Here is a 22,733-nt window from a genome sequence, read left to right as displayed (position 1 = left end):
ACAAAGGGGAACGGATACTGCATTCCTTAGATGTGCACAGACAACTTAGTTTCTATTTGGACAGGACTAAACCTCAAAGGAAGTCTGAACAACTGCTGGTGGCATTTGCTGCAGGGGCAGAGGGGAAGGCTATTTCATAGCAAACCATTTCTAAATGGATAGGCCATTACATTCATTTCTGCAACAAGCACCATAGAAAACCTATCCCCCAGGGGATCACACACCACTCCACCAGGGCTGCATCTACCTCTACAGCCTTTCTCAGAGGCGTCCCTTCCAGGGACATCCTAGAAGTTGCTACCTGGAGTTCTCTACATACTTTCACCAAGCATTATCATTTGCCAATTTTCTCTAAATCCAGAGCTGGCTTTGCGATTGCAGTCTTGCAGGGCCTTATAGCTGGTCCTAATGCTATCTAAATTCCTCCTCCCATCCATAGCTTTGGGAATCTACCCAAATGTAATGACTGCAGCAGTGAAACACGAAGAACGTAGTACAGTTGTGTGCACTTAACCATAAATGTAGATGTTCCAGTGTATTCACTGTTGCATTCCTGGTTACCCTCCCTCCAGCCCCCTAACTTCTTTTGGCTATCCCTCTACTTTTCTTTACTATGCTTAAAAGCTTTTTTGGTGTATTTGCTTTTTTGTTGAAGGTATATCATTGTACTTTTATATTTAATTGCTTCCTATTAGGGGGGCACCTGACATCTGGGGCAAGAAACACTGATGTAATGGAGTTGGCTGCATGTTTTATACCCCGACAACCTGACGTCATGGAAGAAGGGACAACAACCGACGCTGGACCCAAGACTTTGGTAATCAGGCTGACTGAGGGCTACCTGCAAGCAGATAACCCAAATGTAATGACTGCAACAGTGAATACACGCTAATATCTACACTTATGGTAAGTGTACACAACTACTTTCTTCCTCACTCTTCAAACCAAATAGAATGTATTCATCAGGTTCTTCAGTCTTTATGCAACAGTGGCTATAAATTAAAGGGGCAAAGGCTTCCTTTCCAGAATGTTTCAGGTACCAACAAAAGAGGTTTCTTGGAGGCAAGTATTAGATCTTTAATTTCTAATCCTGTATATGAAAGTACCAAAATTCAAAATGTTGACCTTACAGAACCTGTTGCCCCTCATTCCTCCCATGAGTTACTTGGTAGCACCAGACTTGAGATGTTTATTGCCACATTCCTATAGTCACAAGCTTCAGGAAATGTCTATAGTTCTCTGTTTCTGGGTCACATAATCCAAATGGTAATGCAGAAAGTTGATAATCTGCAAATACAAAAAAATGGACGACATTCCCATTTTCCTTATTTAGACTACTCATCTTTGCAGAGTCTTTATCCAGGTGTTAAGAGTTCATTAACTTAGCCTAGTACCAACCTATGAACCTATCAGCCCTAGGGCCTATACAAGCCTAGCCATAACAATTCCCTAGCTATTTCTTCCCACAATATTTACTTCCCTGGAGCCCTGTCTAGCAGGGCGACTGACATGATCCTCGGGATGAATTTCCTATCTCCCATCCAGTCGTCGAGGTTCCTTTTGAAGAGGGCCAAAGAGGCACTCTGGTTGACATGTATGGGCAGTCTATTCCAGATTCTGGGTAGTCTGTAGGTCAGGAAGCTAACCCTACCACATGTTTTCTTCATTGTGATGACAAGTTTTAGATCCCTGGAGCATGTGGCTCTGAGGGATTGGGATTTCTTTAAGTGTAGCATGTCCAACAGCTCTGGGTTTGACATGGCGTTGTATGTTAAGCAGAGACTGCCTCTGAGTAAACGATATGTGACAGAGTATAGCTGGAGTTTTTTTAGATGGTCAGCACAGGGCATCTGGCTTTAGAACTGTGATTCCTTGTGAGGTATTTCTGCGGCCTTTCCAGTTGTTGATGTCTTCAGAGATACATACCTGATGGGACATTGTATTCTATAATGGGTCTAATGAGGGATGAGTACAGTGGGACAATGACCTCCTTTTATCCAGATGAAAAGCCCTTAGTGATGAGGTGTGCCACATAGAAGGATTTCCTGACTGTTGTGGCGATGTGGTTATCTATCGAAGATGAGACCACTGTCCACCTGTGTCCCTAAGTCTCTTATCACACTTATGGAGTTTAGTGTACTGCCACCTATGTGGTAATTCACGGGTACATGTTTTTTCCCAAAGGGGATAACTATACATTTCTTGGCATTGAGCCATGGCTCTGGCACCAAGCATCTGTTTCTGTACGGCCCTTTTGTAGAATATCCACATCATTTGGGAATTCAGTAATGGCTCAGTTTGCAGTCATCTGTGAACTTTGTTAGCCAGAGTCCCTTAGTGTTGGCCTGTACTTCAGAGAAGTAGATGCCAAACAAGAGCGGTCCCAGGACTGAGCCCTGAGGTACTCCACTTGTCTGGAGCTGGATTTGGAGTCAGCTACCTTTACAGTCTGGGTTCTGTCAGTAAGCCAGTTGGCAACCCATCGAGTGATGTAGGGATTTATGCCCAGCTTAGTAAGTTTATCTATGATTCCAGGGTGGGGGATGGTATTAAAGGCCTTGGCGAGGTCAATATAGGCTGTGTGGAAGTAGATGCCAAACAAGAGCAGTCCCAGGACTGAACCCTGAGGTACTCCACTTGTCTGGAGCTGGATTTGGAGTCAGCTACTTTTGCAGTCTGGGTTCTGTCAGTAAGCCAGTTGGCAACCCATCGAGTGATGGAGGGATTAATGCCCAGCTTAGTAAGTTATCTATGATTCCAGAGTGGGGGATGGTGTTGAAGTCCTTGGCGAGGACCAAATAGGCTGTGTGGGCTGCCTTACCCTCGTCCAGAGCTCTGGAGACTAGATCGGCCCTTCACGAACCCAAACTGGGTGGAGCCCAGTGTTTGTAGGTTGCCAATGTCTTTGTTTAGAAGTTCCATGATAATGCGTTCCATGCCCTTGCTGATCAGGCTCGTCAGATTGATGGGACGGTAGTTCCTGGGATCCAAGGTGGATCCCCCCCTTGTGGAGTGGGATAATTGTAGCTGTGCGCCACTCAGTGGATGTGAGGCTATGATTAAGCATGACACTTAGGTGAGGTGCCAGTTCATTTTGTAGTTCATGTAGTATACAGCCTGAGATGTTATCTGGTCCCATGGATGCTGTATTCTTAGCTTTGAAGAGTGCAGTTTCTACCTGTGTGGCCATGATTACTGGAATTTGTCAATCTTTTGGTATTGAGATGGGCCCTTTAGGGGGGTGAAAGGGGGTGAAGTTGGCACTAAATCGATCTGCCAGGATATTGGCAATATCCTTGGGATCAGTATATTTAATGCCGCCCTCTTGTAGCTCAGAGCATATCTGAGCATTGCCATTTAGATTCTTGACATAACTATAGAATGCCTTGTGGTTGTCTTTGGAATCTTTGGCAATTTTGCTTTCGTAACTAGCTTTGGAGGTTTTTATGAGGGATCTCAGCTTCTTACTGAGGCTGGTAAGTGAGTTTTTTGCATCCGAGGATTTTCCTCTTTTCTGTAACAGTTTCTTTCTTCTGTTGTATAATTTGTTTATGGCAGGGGACCACCTTCAGGAACAGTTCTCTCGGCAAACCATAGAGTTGGATCCAGTGTATTTTCTGTCTGCCAGAACATATGGATGTATTTCATTTGAACAGTTTTGAGGCTTGGAACTAAGAACTTGCCCCAAAGCTCAAGATCTTCCCCTCTCCCATATTGCTCTACCACTGTTAGTCTTCAGACCTGTTTGCAGCACTAGAGGACAGACATGTTCAAGACAGCTGGTTGGTGTTCAGGTAGTTTTTTTCCTTCTCCAGTCTAATCTTATGTCAGGTTTGTAATCTCTTTAGCCTTGTGACTTTTCTTGACTTTTGCCTAGATTGTATGCAATCCTCCTTTTCCTTCCCTGTTTCTCCGTTTCTATCTCCCCATTGTTGGAAAGTTGTCTGCTGTTTTTTCTCCATTGGCATTTGGATGTTTGCTCATCGCTCTTTAGGAATCTTTCGTAGGAAGCTTTTCCTTAAAGTAGAGTGAATTCCTTTTTCTTGGTTAATAGTGTGTTGGCCTTTATTGCTTGTGGACTTTCTTTGTTTTTCAAGATGGCAGACAAGGCTTCAAGCTTGAAAGTGTGTGGCTTGCAGCCATACAATCTAGTGACAGGGTCCACATGAGAAATGTGTGTATCACCTAGGTTGTGCACATTTAAATAAGTCATACATGATTTGCCTTTTTTAATGAGCCTCAAGCCCTTTCACACCACTGTTCAAAGCTTGTGTGGAAGGGCCTTCTCCCTGACCAAATGGTGGGAAGAGTCCATCACTTCTTAGAAATAAGAGTCAGCAACAGAAGTTCTCTGACAATTCAAGGAAGGATAGACCGGAGGTGGGGTGGGGTGTAAAGGTAAGAACAGGGAACCCTTTAAGGACAGGTCAAGAAGTCTAGGAAAATGTTTCCTGACCCTTCTACAACTCAACGTCCTGCTCTGAAGGTCTCTCAACTATCGTATTCAGCATCCCTTTCCTTGGCTGTGGGGTCAAATCAAGTTCAGGTCTGATCGCCGACTGTGTATGGATCAAGTATTTCCACCAGAGCCATCCCCTTCTCAGATGTTCTGAGCTTTCCATCAGAATGATATGGGCACCGATACTCTGGACTGCCTTCGACAGCTTCTTTTAGGTCAGTGCCTTCTACTTGGAGCTTGTCTGAGGCTGATGTGAATTTTGAAAACCTAGATTCCGTTAGAAGTTCTCCCTGTTTCCTCTGCTTAGAGTGGCAAGACCTTGGTAGACTATTCTAGTCATGAGTCTCTCCTCAGATTCACTTGTCTGATCTGGTTATTTTGGATCAGTGTGTGACCTGTGTGGTTCCTGCAGGAGCAGACTACCTGGGAGAAGACTTCAACAATTTCCTTGACCCCCAGTTGAATCCATTAGTGTCCGATCTGGATGGGTCATGGAGCCAGAAGGTCAGAGCTGGGGCTGCAGGGTCAGGGTCAGTTTTGATGTTTGGAACCTTCCCTGTCTCTCAGGGCCTTGGCCCTAGATGGCTTGGCACTGGCTTCTGCTTCGGCTCCTGCTAGGCCTGTGTTTTGTAAGGAACTTCAATCAAGTTCCTTGAACCTGAGGCGGTCTTCCTTGTGACCTGCCTTAACTTTGGCATTTAAGTTGTTTGAAAAGGTGCTTCTTTTGGGGGGGGGTGACCCATACCTTCTTATATCCACCCAGAACCCATACATTTCTAGGTGTTTTGATGCCTCATTGTCATCTTTCTATGGGACAGTCAGCAATATCGAGCCTTGAGCAAATCCCATGTTCAGAGTTCTCCAGTGGCTTCAACTCTCTCCACGTTGCCTCTCCACTGTGAGTAGCATGCCTAGATGTAAGAGTAGCATTTCATTGAAGCTCTAGTAATCCCTCACAGAAGAAACAGACTTCAATGAAGGATATAGGGTCTCACCTGGAGTTGGTCTTAACAGACCTGCTGTTGAAATTGCTGGACAGAGGATATTTGGTCTGATGCCTCAGGGCTGGTCTTTGTTCTCAAAGCTTTAATTTTCAAGCTCTGCCATCCTAGGTGGTGCCCTTAATGGACGATTTGGTTTTGATAATGTTGCATTGGGCTTTGGGAAGAATAAATATGGGTGGAACCATACAATGGATTAGATAAATATTGACTCCTGCAGATGAAGATAGGACACACGTTAAGGGGCCTAGATATTATAGTGATAGTGATCGGAAGAAGTCATGATCACCCCCCCACCCTCAAAGGAGTCTGTGGCTCTGGACAGATTTAGGAAGCATAGATATGTTTCACTGACTTTTGTCTTGCAAGATTTGAATAGCGCCCCTTGAACTATAGCCCAGGTTGTACGAGTTGTCAAAGCAACGCTTTTGTAATGCTATAATGAGTTACCTTACAACATCCTCCAGTTCATTCATGGCCAATGCCATACATCACACCAATGTGTCCATGCCTTGTAAAGTACAGCAGAGCAGCCCGAGAGCACAGGTTATTTCTAACAAAGTGTTTGCATCAATCTGGTTTTTTCTAAGACTTTTTTTTGTTTGGCTTATGAGTGGCTTTGGGGTCCACTTATTTATTTTGATAGGGTCACCAACCAGGAGTGAGCAAGACTGCAAAACAGTGTGCTGTCAATCAGTTTCTCTACACCTCAGAGGTACACAACCAGAACAACCGAAATTGTGAAAGTTCTGAAAAAAAATGAGCTTTCCCAAAGACACATCTGCACCCCCCCCCTCCCCCCCAGGAGTTAGAGGTCCATTCACTGACAAAACCCTTCCAGGGCTGCAGATGGGTTGCCCAACCTTCTGAAGGCAGTCTGGGGAGCTTCTCTGCACCCCAAGGCCAGAAAGATGATCCGTGATCCGTGATTCTTTGGTGTTGAAAATAACCAGAGGCTATTTCATCCCTTTTGCATATCCTCTAAAATTGCAAACCAAAACCCTTCCAGCTGTTCCACCCCGACAAAGAAAGGTAATAGAGCAGGAAATATTAAAGCTGCTGGAAAAGTGAGTAATCCAGGAAGTCCCATCCAGACCAGGGTGGATCCAGAGTCTAGTCAAGGTTCTTTTTTAGTGCCAAAGAAGAATGAGGATCTAAGACCAATCTTTGACCTAAGCCAGCTGAACGGATTTGCTAAGCAGACAACTTTCCAGATGGGCACTGTGCATTCCATGCTGGCTCTTCTGAAAGAGGATGACTAGATGGGTTTGGTGGACCTCCAAGATGGCTACTATCACAGTTTGATCTCTAGGCAGTCAAGGAGAATGTCCTTCTGTTTCTATGTTGCAGTATTCTTAGTGTGGGATTCCCCCCCTCAGACGACCCAAACATCTGCGCCTATACAAAAGCTCAAGCCTGGCTGCTGTAGGATTCGTGGGATGTCACACATAGGGCCATAAACCAGGGACCTTAAATGTGACGTCTGCGTGCACAGACCTCAGAACTTTTCAGCCGCAGTCGACGTCACATCAATCACTTCGCTCCTCTACTTGAAGACTTCCAAAGCTAAGTTACCCCATTGGGGATTTTTGCCTTTGTTTGAGCTTGGTTTGCTGTAGTTATCGTTAACCGATGTATGCTAAGAAGGGTAAATGCTGATGCGGGTGACAGATACCGCATAAAGATACGCACGACCGTTGCATCTTTTGTCTAGGCCAGGAGCACGACCATACCGCTTGCTCCATTTGTCAGTCTTTTGAACCCAAGTTCCTCCGTAGCCATTTGGCCACGCTCAACTTATAATTGGAAAAACAGAGGCTCAAAAAACTTGCGCTCAGGATGGATCCCGACTCCACTGCTCCGACAGAACCACCATGGAAAAAGGCCAAGGTTTCCAGGCCTACTTCCTCTGCCTCTCCACCATCAGACCTCGCACCAGCTTCCAATATAGGGGTCGAAGGACGTCCGACAGAACCATCTACTTCAGTGGCTCACCTCGAGGAAGCTGCTTCACATGTTACGACCAGCACCTCTGCAGAGATAACCCTGACATCAGTCCTTACTGATGTCGAGGGAGAACTAGATGATGTCGGATGACCGACCAGGATACCACTGTCTGAAACCCCTACCATTTCCCAGGCTCCTGAACCCAGACCTTCTCCGAGGCCTACGCCGGTAAAAAGAAAACAAAAAAACAAAATGCCTGACTCCACCTACTGAAGGAGTCCAAGACTGGCAATCATTTACCAGCTCCTTGATGCAGGCCTTTATGGCTTTTCGGCCCACAACCACTTCCCCTTCCACTATTCCAGTGCTTAGTCCCAGGCCTGCTTCTGCCACTTCTCTCCCTTTGCCTACTGCCCAAGGAGGAGAGGAAAAATGGGAACCCTACTTCTGATGAATCGTCCTTTTCCTCACAAATTGCCTCCTCTCTAGAATACTATTCCCCTGATGAGGAATCCATAGAAGGTGACCCCCCCCCCCCCCAGAAGACATCACCTTTGGGGAGAGTATCACTAAAGAATACTTTAAATGGGACACTTCCCAAATGACTGACACCCAGAGGAGGTACTTTGAACTCCTCCAAGTGGAATCTCCTTTGCCCTCAGCCATTCCACCCATCATCCCGGCCTACCTTGATGCATTCACCTCAGCATCAAAGAACCCAGACTCGCAAGCCCCGGCCCCCAAGAGCCCTGACAGGTTCTACAAAGTTCGTGATGAACAAAAATTCCTAATAAAGCTACCCCTGGCAGACCCTGCTGTCATTGCTGTATCCCCTAATTAGCAGTCTAGACCGATTCCTTCAGCATCTCTTCTGCCCACTGATAAGGATAGCAAAAGCATGGGCAGGACAGGATAGGAAAAAAAAGTTTACACCTCCTCTACACTAGCCTTCCAAGCTATCAACTATCAAACCCATAATGTGAAGATGTTCTTCATCCCACATTGCTGCAGTCCTAACACTTGGGTAGTCCGCTGTCCCAGTCGGCCCGAATACCAAAGTATAAGGCTGACGTCGGTCAGGGCGCATTAGTCTGACGTAAGGACATCAGGGTACAAATGCACATGACCGACGTCATATCCTCAGTCTTTTTTGCCGCATGGTCCGATGCAGAAGCAGTTTTGCAAGTGCAGGTTGGCGTTCTGAGATTTTCCGAAGTCGGAGTTTCAGACCGAATCCAAGTTGGCTAACTGTATTTCTTGTGGGAAACAGATACCTCATAGGGATTACCATACCTTGTGTATACCTTGCTTAGGGCCTGAGCATGACGTTGTTGGCTGTCGCTCTTGTGCTAGATTTAACAAACGCACGATAAAGAGAAGATTAGATTGTGCCAGGTTAGTTTTTGGGAAGCGGTGTAATTATAAAATGCCGTCGGATGCTCCGGCGCTTCGCCAAAAAGCGCAAGGACAAAACAGCAAAGCCTAGGCTGGAAGAACCGTCCGTACCGGACGCCGGTTCTTTAGAGGGCTCGGTGGAGCCAGAGGTTCAGCCAGAAATTTCTTTGGAATCTCAGGGAGAGACTTTATTACTACAAGATGTGACCTCTCAGGAGGGTAGGCCAGGCGGAAGGGGCTTCTCAGGTAGCTGTTCTTCCCTCCCTTCCTAAGGTGGTTAGGCCCTCCCCTGCTGTTTCCAAGGCTTCTCCCAGGGGCAGGCCAAGTTTTGTTTCAGGTGTTACCCCTAGTTCTTCAGGGTCTGTACCTAAGAAGCATATGCTTAAGATGGCAGAAGATTTGATTACAATGATTAGAGGTTCTATGCCTCCTCCTGATAAGAGGCCTAGGGTGGAACCTGAGCTTGGGAGTTTTGAGCAGTGTTCGGATGCTTCTGAGTCTTGACTGAAGACTTGCAGGAGTATTCCCCTTACTCTGATTCTGATGTGGATGATTCTACTCCTTCTGCTTCTCCTCCTGAGGATTTTTCATTTTCAGAGACTCTTCATTCCATGAGGGAGCATTTTAAATGGGAAGGTCAGGATTTCTCTGTTTCCAGGAAAAGGCTTAGGGAATTTTTGTTTCTACCCCAGCATAGGCCTTTAGCTATACCTCCTGTTCTAGATGTGGTGGAGGATGTTTTTGCAGAGGCTTCTCTGAACCCTGATTCTTTGCCTCCTGCTCCAGTTAAACCGGATAGATATTATAGGGTGCCTGAAGCTCATAAGTATCTTTTAAGAGTCCTAGGGCAGACCCAGAAACTGTTTCACAGGGCCTAAAGGTGTTAAGGCTTCTGTTGTTAAAAATCCTGTTCCTCCGGATAAAGAGGCAAGGGCTTTGGATAGATGGGGAAAGAAAGTGTATACTTCTTCCACTTTGGCCATGAGAGCTTTGAATTGCCAGTTTCACATGTTGAAATATCAAAATTATCTCCTTTCACAATTAAAGTCTAAGGTTGATGCTTTGGCGGAAGGTATTGAGTGTAAAGAGTTGCAGGATTTAGTTCATGTTTCTGAACAGGTGGGTAAGCATTCTTTGCAATGTGGTTTTGATGCTGTGCAGGCCTCTTGAGGGTGGCTGCCACTGGTTCGGTTCTTAGCAGGCACGCCTGGCTGAGGGATCAGAATTTAGCTGAGCATGTGAAGACAAGGATTTTAGATGCTCCTTTACAATCTGATGTGTTGTTTGATTCGCCTGTGGAAGCAGTTCTAAAGAAAATGGAAGACAAGGCTAAGTCTATGCAGACTGTTAAAGATTTTTTGCAGGTTCAGCCTCCGAAGTTTAGTAGAAATTGGCCTACCAAGGGGTGGACATATCCTGCTTATGATTCCCAGTCTAGGGGTAGGTCTAGACGTGGTAGGGGCAGAGCTCAAGGTTCTTTTAGGCCTAGAACAGGAGTTCACCTGCTCAGTCTTCTGGTGAGGGCAGGGGTCAGTCCTTTCGTAAACAGACCCAATGACCTGCCTTTTCAGCTGCCAGAATCTTCTCGTCTGGCAGCACCTTTGGGAGGAAGGTTGGCACTCTTCAAAGAAAACTGGAGTTTAATTACCCAAGACAGATGGGTATTGGATATCATTCACCATGGTTACAGGTTTTATTTCCATACCTTGCCTCCTTTCAAAGGCATGCCAGACATTCCTCCTCAGCAAAGGAAAGAGGCTCACAGGCAAATTTCTCTGTTGCTCCAAATAGGGGCCATTCAGCGGTTCCTGTGCCAGAAAGGGGCCTAGGATTTTATTCTCGCCTGTTCCTAGTACCAAAAAGGGGAACACGTGGAGACCAATTTTGGATCTGTCTATCCTCAACACTTATCTGGACATTCCCAAGTTCAAAATGTTGACGTTACAACAGCTTTTACCTATGCTGGGCAAAGATCACTGGATGGTAACTTTGGATCTCAAGGAAGCTTACCTTCATGTTCCTATCAGACTAATTTGCAGGAAATATCTGCGTTTTCGAGCTGGGAATTCTCATTATCAGTTCTCTGCATTACCCTTTGGCTTATCTACTGCCCAGAGTATTCACAAAGGTTCTGGCTCCAGTGATAGCTTTCTTCAGGCTAAAAGGAATACAAATCTATCCTTATTTGGACGACTGCCTGCTTCTGGCTCAAGGAAAGGACGTGCTTCTTCAGCATTTGGAATATGTGATAGCAGTGCTAAGATGCCTAGGGTATTCTGTGAACGAAATAAAGTCCAGTCTAGTACCCTCTCAAGACATGTGCTTTCTGGGCGTAAGACTGAATACAGCATCCCAGATGGCCTTTTAACCCCGGACAAACAAAAGAATCTTTCTCTTTACTTCCATCAACTGTCTCATCAGTCCGGGCTGACTGCAAGGACAGTCCTTCAAGCCTTAGGGTTCATGGCATCTTGTATTCTGGTACTTCCCAATGCCAAACTGCATATGAGGAAGCTACAATGGTATCTCAAAATGTATGGACACAGCACTGCCAGGATTTGGACACTGTCATTCAAATAATACCTTGCATTCAAAAGGAATTTTTGTGGTGGGCTCAGGAATGTCACCTAAACAAGGGACTCTCTGTGACCCGGCCAGAGGCGAGTCAGATTCTAACGACAGATGCCTCAGACACAGCTTGGGAGCTCATCTGAATGGAAAGTGGATACAAGACAAGTGGCCTGCCAGACTGCAGCATCTACATATCAACATGAAGGAGATGTTAGCAGTCCAGTTTGCATTACTGGCTTTCAAGGATTTACTTCTTCCAGGGCAGGTGTTGATTCTAACAGACAACACAACTGTCATGTGGTACATCAACAAACAAGGGGGAACACATTCTTATCCTCTATGCAGGCAAGCAATGATTTTGTGGGAGACTGCGTTAAGCTTGCAACTGAATCTTCAAGCAAGGTTTCTACCAGGAGCACAGAACTCCTTAGCAGATGTGTTAAGCAGGCAAATCATGGATCCCCATGAGTGGAAACTGGATCTTCATGCATTTCAGACATTGACAGTGTCCTGGGGAACTCCAGACATAGATCTGTTCGCTTCTCCACTAAACCACCAGCTGCCAAAGTTTTGCACGAAAAGGTTTCATCACACAGCCTGGAAAGTGGATGCTCTTTCTTTCAGTTGGGAAAATCTTCATGTGTATGCCTTTCCACCTCTGCCTCTCCTCCCAAAGGTGCTCCTAAAGGTCAGACAGGACAAGCCAAGGATGATTTTAATAGCTCCAGATTGGCCTCGGCAGCACTGGTACCCATTGCTGAGGAGTCTGGTAAGGAAGCCTCCATGGCCCTTACCTTTGATTCCACACCTATTGTCTCAAAAGGACGGGCATCTACTCAATGTCAAGCTTCACTCTCTTCATCTAACAGCCTGGCATATTCTGTTTTGAACCATAGCAGGTCTCAGCTTCCTCAACAAGTTTTGAATGTGATTATGGAAGCCAGAAGACCTAGTACAAGGAAAGTGTACGAGGAAAATGGAAGAGATTTTATTTTGGTGTGCAGCAAAGGATTTGGATGTTTCTGAGCCAAATTTGAGTGTGGCTCTTCAATATCTTACTGAGTTATTGGACAAAGGTTTGTCTTTCTCTTCCATTAAGATTCATGCTGCAGCAATTTCAGCTCACTATGATTGTGACCCACCATTGTTTTCTCATCCTTTGTTTAAGCAATTTCTTACAGGGGCAAAGAATATAAGACCCCCAATGTAGAGCTCCTACTCCTGCTTGGGACCTCAATTTTGTGTTGGAGAAACTTACTCTACAACCTTTTGAGCCTGCGGCTACTGCTGAATTGAAATACTTGTCATGGAAGACTGCTTTTTTGTTGGCCATTACTTCTGCAAGAAGGGTTTCTGAATTGCAGGCCCTTATGGCGGTTGAGCCTTTTTGATTTTCCATAAGGATAGGGTATCATTACTAATCCTTCCTTTATGCCTAAGGTGGTCTCTAGTGTGGCTTTAAACCAAACTATTCATTTGCCCACTTTTTATGCAGATCCCCAAAATAAGGGGAAAAGATTTTGCACACTTTAGATGTACACAGGCAGTTGCGTTATTATTTAAGCAGGACAAAGGATTTTAGGCAGTCTCAGCAGTTGTTTGTTTCTTTTGCTTTGAGTTCTCAGGGCAAGCCTGTGTCAAAACAAACTATTTCTAAGTGGATTGGGTTTTGCATTGCATTTTGTTATTCCCATCATGGCAAGGAGATTCCAGCTGGGATCAGGCCTCATTCCACTAGGGCTACTGCCACTTCAACAGCATTTCTAAGGGGTGGCAACTAAGGATATTTTGGAGGCAGCTACTTGGAGTTCAGTGCATACTTTCTCTAAGCATTACCACCTTCCTCTGTACTCTAAATCTAGGGCTGGTTTTGCCACGGCTATTTTGCAGGGCATGTTGACAGCTCCAGCTTCTTTATGATTTGCCAGCCTCCCTTACCTCTGCTTTGGGATTCTACCCAAGTGTTAGGACTGCAGCAATGTGGGATGAAGAACATAGTACAGTTTTGTACCTACCATAAATGTAGATATTCGAAGATCCACATTGCTGCAGTCCAATTTACCCTCCCTCCTTCCCCTCTGTGTTTAGGGGTGGTTGTGTGGGTGGGGTTGTACTTTTGTAAATTGTATATATTGTATATATATATTTGGTACAGGAGTGTTTGGTGTTTTTTGGTTTTGGCCTTATCTTTTTAGGGTCTTCTGACATCTGGGGCAAGAAAAGACTGAGGATATGACGTCGGTCATGCGCATTTGTACCCTGACGTCCTTACGTCAGACTAATGCGCCCTGACCGACGTCAGCCTTATACTTTGGTATTCGGGCCGACTGGGACAGCGGACTACCCAAGTGTTAGGACTGCAGCAATGTGGATCTTCGAACATCTACATTTATGGTAGGTACAAAACTGTACTTTGTTCTATCTCGCCGTTCATTCTTACTGATTGGTTCGGAACCGATCCCTTGGCTCCAAGGTGGCCTACTACAAAGCTCGAGGATTTCAAGTAGCTTGAGGCCAAGTCCCCTATCCCATGATGTACCTAGAGTTACCCCAGATCTAGTTTGCCGCTGCAACTGATCGGAGGTTCTTGCTAGCTCGGGCCAGTAAAACTGTACTATTTTTCTATTTCTTAAAATTATTGACAATTTACTGTTAAAATAGTTAGATATTTAGGTTAGATAAGCTCTTATAGCTATATCTGCAGTTTTCCCTTCCCTTGTGTGCTTTTTCATAGCTATGTATTTGGCCTCGTTTTTTTCATAGGCCTGTTTAAGTTTTCTAACTAGAACCTTTAGTGAAATTTTATAACTGTTAGAGTTAACTTGCTAGTGTGTAGTTTAGTGATTTTCTCTTAATATTATCTGCTTAGATAATTTTGTGTGTGTGCTTGTTAGCCTTAGTTTGAGGGCTTGTGTGCTTTTTTATTAGAAGGCTTATTAATAATTCATTGTAGTTAGCCTTGATTTAAAGGGCTTGTGTGTGTGTTTATAGTTGGCCTGTTTTTTATTAGAAGGCTAATTTATATTTGTTGTTGTTGGGTGTGTCCATTTCTGTCATGGCTGATGACAAGGATAAACACCCTAAGTCAGGGTTTAAAAAATGCCCTAAATGTGGGCAGAAGGGTCTCTGTTACTGACTGCCATACCAATTGCGTCTACTGCTTAGGTGCCTTGCACTTACAAGAAACACGTTCCATTTGCCATTCCTTTTCCTCTTGGGTTCTCCAAGAGAGAAAGAGGAAATTTATTGACAGGCTTTTGTTGAAACCTTCTTTCCAGGAGGCTTTGAGTGACCAGGATGGATCTAGTAAGTCCTCAAAGTCCTCCAAGACTTCTGTGGATTCAAAAAAGTCCAAAGAGTCTGTGACATCAGCTCCACAGGTCTCAGAGCAGACTGTCTTTTCGGAGCCGGTCCCCGGTTTTGGAACAGATATCTGAAATTCCTAAATCTCCGCTACTTCAGTCGGTACCATCGATCCATTCATCTCTGTCTTCTGTTAACCTTTCAGATTTGGATGTGGATCGGGTGGTGCAGAAGCTTTTACAGGCACCGGCCTTTGCAAAATTATCGGTTCCGACCCAGGAGGCATAGGAACCAAAGACCCTTATGCCAACTGCAACTCTTCCTCCTCCGAGCCATACCAGTCCTTCGGAGCTGGAGGAGTCAGACTTGCTGATTGTGAAGCCTTCGGAGCCGATGCCTGCTCCAGTGTCTTCGGCTCCATTCATTCTGACGTCCTCTGCACCAATCGAGGACTCTAGGAGCTGACGCGCTCTGGTCGGGTCCGGGGAGGATAGTCAAACCGACTTGTCTGTTCCAACTTTGCCTCTCGAGGCTTCTGCTAGGATGAGCTCTGCTCCTACCTCGGGCTCGGATCCCACTGTCCTGGGGGTATTGACGGTTTCCTTGGATCCGTCGGTCCCTTCGCATCGGAGTGGGGGTGCCTTCGAAGTCATGAGGAGAGTTATGTTTCCCAGGACATCCTTAACTTCAGGTCCGGCTTCTTCATCCCCTAAAGCACCTGTTTCTGCTTCACTGATCCTAGCAAAGCGCAGAGTCCCAGAGCCTCAGGAAGCCCCATTGGGTGGCCCATGCTCTTCCAAGACCTCACCAGAAGCTCCCACTGATGAGGTTCCCAGGAAGAGTGTGTAAGAGGAAACATTTAGACTCCCCCCCCCCCCCCAGGAATCCCTAACATCTGATATTGACTTGGAAGAATCAGAAGGGTCCCCACGGTCCCCCTCTGAGGATATCTCATTTGCAGAGATACTTGAAATCCTTAGGCAGAGGGGTGACTGGCAGTCCACCAACCCTACTGAGGACGAGTCAGTTCTCCTGAAGGCTTTCAGGGTTTCAACCCTTCACCTTTTGGGTGTCTCTTGCCTTTCGATGAGCTTGTGCAGCTGGTCTCATGAAGGGCGTGGGAGTCTCCGGACACCATGGAGCCTGTCCCTAGGAGGCCTAATAAGTTCATATCTGCCCCCCAAGATAAATCCTTCTTGACCAAAGGTGTGCCAGTTGATGCCATGGTGGTGGCGGCAGCCACCAAAAAGGAAATGTCTAAAAGTTTCTAGTCTATCCATCCTCCTAACAGAGACTCCAGGATCATGGATAGATATGGGAAGCGCAAGTTTAGTTCAGCGACATTTGCACTCCGTTCACTTAACTATTTAACCCATTTTACAAGACTACGAGATCTCCTTAAAGATCTGGGAGGCACTCTTCAGGGTACAGTAGCTGCAGGAGCTACAGACAAAGTTGCCTCCCAGCTTGCTACCCTCAACTCCATTGTTAACTTGTCCATGCATCTCATTTCATATGCAGCTGATAGAACAAGCAGGGCAGCGGGTACAGGAGTTGCTCTTAGTTGACACTCTTGCATGTGCTTGTGTTCCTTCGCAGAGCCCTTCAAGTCATCCTTTGTGAATACCCCTTTTGATGGCTCGTCCCTTTTCGGCCTAAAGTTAAGGAAACTTTGACCAGATGTGAACAGGAGGGAAAGACTCTGTCTGCTGTCTGAGTCTGTTTTTCCACCCCTACCAGACCCTAACCCAAGGGTCAAAGGGGAGGGAAAATGTGGTTCTGAAAAGCCCAAGGAGCCTTTCAGGACACGCATGGTGAACCCCCCACCATGAGCAGAGGAGGGGGCAATAATGGAAGACACCACCCTTGTGGCAGAGGGGGTCCGCAAAATCAGGGCGACAGATTGCTTCTTTGGAAAGCCCTACCAGCGCTCCTGAAAGGACGCCCAACTGTCCTGCTCTGGAGATAGTCAGATTGCTTATCTTTGTACCCAGACGCCTGGCTCAAAGTAACAAATGACAACTGGGTACAAAGTATCATTTCCAGAGGATATTTCATCCCATTCGCCACACCCCCTCCACCAACAAGTAAAATCCCGGACGTTCCACCTAGTTACAGTGAACAAACTACAGTGAAGGTCCAGATGTTGCTAAGAAAGAGTCATCCAACCAGTCCCAGCAGACCAGACAGGATCCAGAACTTAAGATTCTTTTAGTTCCAGAAAGACAAGGGACTGGCTAGCTATATTGGACCTCAGCAGACTAAACAAATCTGTAAAGAAAGAGAAGTTTTGGATGGTCACGCTTCAGTCGATACTTCCCTTCTTAGGGAAAGACAATTGCATGTGCTCGATAGATCTCCAGGATGTGTATTACCACATAAAAATGGCCAGCCATCCAGGGATCATCTGTGCTTCCAGCTGGGAGCCAATCATTTCCAGTTTTGAGCCCTGTCCTTTGGTCTCAATACAGCCTCCAGAGTGTTCACCAAATGCATGGCAGTGGTCTTGGCTCACCTGAGAAGTTTAGGATTCCAGGTGTTTCCGTATCTAGACGATTGGCTCCTCACCGTCACCACCAGGCATCAACTCATTCAGGCCAGGGAATCCACTCTGTCACTTTGCAACCGTCTGGGCATTACAATAAACTCAGAAAAATCTGCCTTTTCGCCATCGCAGCATATACTCTTTATCGGAGCAGAACTGGACACCACCACCACCACGCTAAAACTTCCAGTAGAGAGTCTTACTTCTCCATCAGCAGGTCCACATTCTAATATCCAAAAACAAGGCACCAGCATCAGAAGTTCTGAAATTGTTAGATATGATGGCAGCAGCAATTCTGGCCATGCCACTGGGTCGTATGCACATGCGGATACTGCAATGGCTGTTGTTCACTCAGTGGTCTTGCCAAGAACTCCCCATGTCTCTCATGATGGTGATCACAAACTCCCTCAAAAAGGATCTTCAGTGGTGGTTGACCTCATTTCATGTTAGGACGTCCATTTGTTTTAGGGGCATTTTGAATGTTCGGTGTTCTAATATAGACCCGTCTTACGTACTCTTCAATAAAAGTCCACCTATCAGCAATTTTAGCCTGTCTACCACTAGACCCCCCACTTTTACTTATTCACTCTAGACATCAAACTATTTCTGAAAGTCGTCTACCACATCAAACGACCAAGAAAACCTATCTCATCCCCCTGGGACCTAAATTTCAATCTGAAGTAGTTAACTTCATTTGTTCATCAACATGTGGGTATCGGATCCGAATCAGATCCGAGCCGGCAGCTTTATTCAGCTAAGATCCGAGCCTCAAGCTCCTCCCCCTTACCCATAACCCCCTGCCATCCTTCTCTGTCCTCAGATCTCGTTTGCCACGGCTTATTCAAGCACCTAGAACGAGTTCCAGGTGTAGGTTTTCGTGAGTTTTTCAAGAAAAATTTCCTTTTTTCATCTAGTTTTTTAGTTTAATTGTTAAGCGAGTTAGTGTTCCCTTTTGTAGTTAATTAAGCTAGTTTTGTTGGTAAAATTTATATATTAAAAGTTAGTCTAGTCTTCCCTCTTCCCCATGTGTGTGAAGGTGTGTTTGGGTTGGGCCTGTTTTATTACTATGGCCTAGGCCCCTAAAACCTTCTTTTCTAAATGTACCGAGTGTGGCCATAAGCTATCTCCGGCAGATGGCCACACTTGGTGTGTTATCTGCCTTGGGATTGATCATCTTTCTTCGGGCTGCACAATTTGTGCAGCCTTCAACCCCAGGGCTTTGAGGGATAGGAGGTCGAAGCTGATTCTGGCGGGACTTCTGCCCCTGGACTCAGCTTCGTCCTCTTCTCCCTCTGTGGCACCGGCTGCTACCACAGCGGTCCCGCCTTCTATCCCTGCTCCCCTGACCAGGACTCACCCTCCCACCGTGGCTCAGGAGGAGAGGGAATCTAGGAGGGAGAAAAGAAAGGAGAAGCACCACAAGTGTCGGGCTGAAGCTTTCTGTTCGGCTCCGCCAGCTAAGCATTTAGTCTCGCCTAGGGCTTCCGGGCCTTCTCCTTCCCGGCTCCATTCACCCCACTTTTCCCCGGGGCCGGAGGAGGAGGAGACCCGGTCGCCTTCGAGGTCTTCGAGGCATCACTCCAGGCCTGCCTTGGTGGCCTCGTCTAGATCAACCCGAAGTTTGTCAGATGCAGATATGGACCGGATGATGCGTAGGTTTCTCCAGGCCCAACTGCAGATGGGAGTGCTCCTGCCCCCCCCCCTGGGGGGGTGGGGGAGCTTGACTCCCTTTTTTGCCCCGATTGCTCCTTCTCCGACCCACTTCCGTGGTTTGGAGTCATTGGATCCAGGCAGCATTGGAGCAAGGAGAGGCTTGACGCCGATAGTACCACCCTACTTCGGCCCAGACCGCACCCTCGAGTTTGTCGGGTCCTCTTTCGGATCTGAGCTCTTGGAGCCGTGCGCTAAGCTTCGTATCCGGAGGTGTCAGTGTGTCTTCAGCTCCATCTCAGTCGGAGCATACGGGCCCTTCGGATCCGATTGCATCGGCGCCGGCTCCAGTCCGCACCTCGAATCCGAAGGAGCTGCTCTCGGAGCTTAGAGAGAGCAGTTCTCCTTCGGTGTTCGATGTTGTGGAGAGGGCCTTGTTGAGGGACTCAAGGCCCCAGGCTCGTGCTGCGGTTCCACCCATCACTCCCTCTCAGATGGGCCTACCTTCCATCACCCGGCCCCAGGGACAGCCTGCGCCTATGTCCCAGATGGTTCCCTTAGAGAAACAGGATGTGGTTGGTGAGGCATCCTCGGACAGCCCCCCCCCTCCGAGGAGGTTCCTCACAAACGCAAGTGCAAGAGGAGGCACTTGGACTCACCAGAGTCCCTGACAGAGGACACAGACTTAGAGGAAGGGGAAGGTTCCCCAAGGTCACCCCCCCGAGGACATCTCCTTCGGAGACATTATGGAAATGCTTCGTATTAGAGGGGGGTGGTCAGCCCAAAAGCCTTCCTCCGATGAGTCTTGTGTTTTTGGAGGCGTTTGACGCAGGCCCATCTACCTCTTGGGTGTCCCCTCCCACCGATCCCGTGGTAGATCTGATCACTACCAGGGCATGGAAGGAACCGGACACTGTGGAGCCCATACCAAAGAGACCAGACAAAATTCTCAGTCCACCCACAGATAGGACGGTTTGGAGCAAGGGTGCTCCAGTAGATGCCATGTTGGTGGCGGCTGCCACCAGGAAGGAACTAGCCCAGGAGAGTTCCTCGGTCCACCCTCCCGACAAGGAGTCTCGGATGATGGACCGCATAGGAAGGCGGATGTTTGCTTCAGCCACCTTCTCGGTAAGGTCGCTGAACTACATGGCACATGTGATACGACTCCAGCGGGATCTCATCAAAGAATATGCAGGGTTGCCCCCAGAGTCCATGTTGCCCGAGGATAAAATATTCTCAGCCCGAATGGCCACTCTTAAGTCCATTTCGAACACTTCTATGCGACTTCTTTCCCATGCCACGGAAGGACCCGCTAGAGCTAGTGTAGCGGGCATTGTCTTACGGCGGAATGCTTGGCTCCATCTCTGCGACTTTGCGGAACCCTTCAAGACGTCCTTCGCAAATGCCCCTTTTGACGGCTCTTCGCTGTTTGGCAAGACCATCCGCGACACGCTGGTCCAGAGCGAGAAAGACTGGAAGACATTGTCTGCCGTTGGGATCGCTTCTCTGCTCCCCAGAGGTCCTTCTCCAGGAACCAAAGGGGACAAAAGAAGATGTGATTCCGGAAATCTCAACAGTCCCGTTTCGCTCCGAACCCCTTGTCCTTCAGAGGCAGAGGAGGACAGGGTGGACGCCGGCCCAGAGGCAGAGGGGGACCGAAGAATTTCGGGTTGGGAGAACCCTTTTCGGATAGGCCTGCGCAGCAGCCCTGAGGGGTTACCTGACTGCTCCACTCTGGAGGCAGTCGGGGGGCGTTTATCGAGGCACCTAGCAGTTTGGGAGTCCATTACAACAGATCGCTGGGTGCTCCAAATCATATCCAGAGGTTACACTATCCGCTTTCTGAATCTTCCTCAGACCCCGGAGCCTCCCCGATGTCCCACCCAATCAAAGGGAGGCAGCAGCCACAGAAATAAAGCAGCTGCTAGAAAAAAGAGCAATCCAGCCCGTCCCCCAAGATCAGTCCGGATCAGGCTTCTACTCCAGGTTATTTTGGTGCCAAAAAGGATGGGGGACTTGAGACCAATCCTTGACCTGTCCACTCTGAACCTGTCTGTTGCCAAAGAAAAGTTCTGGATGGTCACCATTCAGTCCATTCTCCCACTCCTGCAGGAGAACAACTGGATGTGCTCTATAGACCTCAAGGATGCGTACTACCACATTTTGATGGACAGATGATCCAGAAGTTTTCTCCGTTTCCGGCTGGGAGCCAGTCACCATCAGTTCAGGGTCCTTCCCTTTGGTCTCACCACAGCCCCCAGGGTGTTCACCAAAGTGATGGCAGTTGTAGCGGCCCACCTGAGGCTTCAGGGAATACAGGTCTTTTCTGTACCTAGACGACTGGCTCCTGACCGCCCCCATCAGGCATCTACTCTGTTCAGCCAGGAATTACTTCCTTCACTTGGCCTCTCATCTGGGAATTTCAATCATTCTCAAGAAATCCTCCCTTCAACCAACTCAGACCTTAGATTTCATAGGGGCCAGGCTAGATACAAACCGGTTGAGGGCCTTCCTAACTCCGGACAGGCTTCGAACTTTGACATTCCACGTGATGGCCCTCTTACAATCCCCAGCTCCCCTAGCGGAATTGGTCCTGAGGGCGCTAGGTTCCATGGCGGCTGCCATCAATCTGTCACCACTAGCTCGTCTAAACATAAGGGTCCTGCAGTGGACCTTGCAAGTCCAATGGTCCATCCTGCAACATCCGCTAAGTACAGCTATCCCCCTCAGCAAGGTTTGCAGGAGGTCCCTACTCTGGTGGATCCAATCCTCGGATCTCTGGGAAGGGCACCCCTTCTCTATGACCCCACCCCAAGCCACGGTAACCACGGACTGCATGGGCAGAACCGTCCAAGGCACGTGGACACACTCTGAGACCTTGTTGCACGTCAGTGTCCTAGAGATGAGGGCGGTGCTTTTAGCGTTGCAAGCACTCCAGGCCCTTCTTCCCTTAAGGACAATTGCGATTCAGACAGACATGTCAGTAGTCTGGTATATCAACAAACAGGGGGGAACCAGATCCTATCCACTGTGTCGAGAGGCCATGAGAATTTGGGAATGGGCGATCGCCGCCAACCGCTTTCTCATAGCAATGCACATTCCGGGTCGGTCCAACATTTTGGCAGACAGGCTGAGTCGAACCCTCCTCTCACCTTACGAGTGGTCTCTGAACCCGAGAGTAGCAAAGCAGATCTTTCTCAAGCGGGGTCAACCTTGCTGAGATCTATTCGCGTCACCTTCGAATGCAAAATGCAGCGAGTACTTCGCTCTACTTGTCCCACCAGGGGAATCCCCCAGAGACGCTCTAGTCCATGTTTGGCCATCCGGTCTACTTTATGCTTATCCACCTCTCCCCCTCATGGTAAAATTCTTGCAGAAAGCTCATCGGTTGGGGAGCAGAGTGATCCTCCTAGCCCCATTCTGGCCTCGCCAAACGTGGTTCCCTTGCCTATGGTCTCATCTGGTCAATCCTCCATGGATTTTGGACACCACTCCAGATCTGATTTCTCATCCCCTCGAGTTGACATCACCAAACCTGGACAATCTCAAGCTCACAGCTTGGTAGATCCAGTTCCAATCCTAGCTAGGACTCCTGGTATCTTCTCCTCCGTTAAAGCTATTTTAGTAGCCGCTCATAAACCTTCTACCAGAAAGGTCTACAAGAGCAAATGGAAACGTTTTTCGATCTGGGAGGAACATAGACATATGGATCCCTTTACAGTCCCGATACCAGCTGTATTAGAGTTTTTGTCACAGTTATTTGATCAAGATGCCAGCTCCTCCACCGTCAAAGTCCAATTAGCAGCAATTTCACACTTTCATGTGGGAAGTGATCTCTGTTCATTAGCTTCTTCCAAGATCT

At 47.4% G+C, this 22,733-nt stretch overlaps 1 protein-coding gene across 1 annotated transcript in view; it reads left to right on the top strand.

Moving 5' to 3' along the window:
• ATP2A2 (ATPase sarcoplasmic/endoplasmic reticulum Ca2+ transporting 2) overlaps positions 1 to 22,733 on the top strand; it is a 1,687,617-nt gene that overhangs the window by 889,150 nt on the left and 775,734 nt on the right. The window lies entirely within an intron of this gene.

The sequence above is a fragment of the Protopterus annectens genome, chromosome 4.part0 (genome assembly GCF_019279795.1).
Source record: "Protopterus annectens isolate FY-2018-M chromosome 4.part0, PAN1.0, whole genome shotgun sequence".
NCBI lineage: Eukaryota > Metazoa > Chordata > Ceratodontiformes > Protopteridae > Protopterus > Protopterus annectens.
This window is presented reverse-complemented; position numbering and strand designations above follow the sequence as displayed.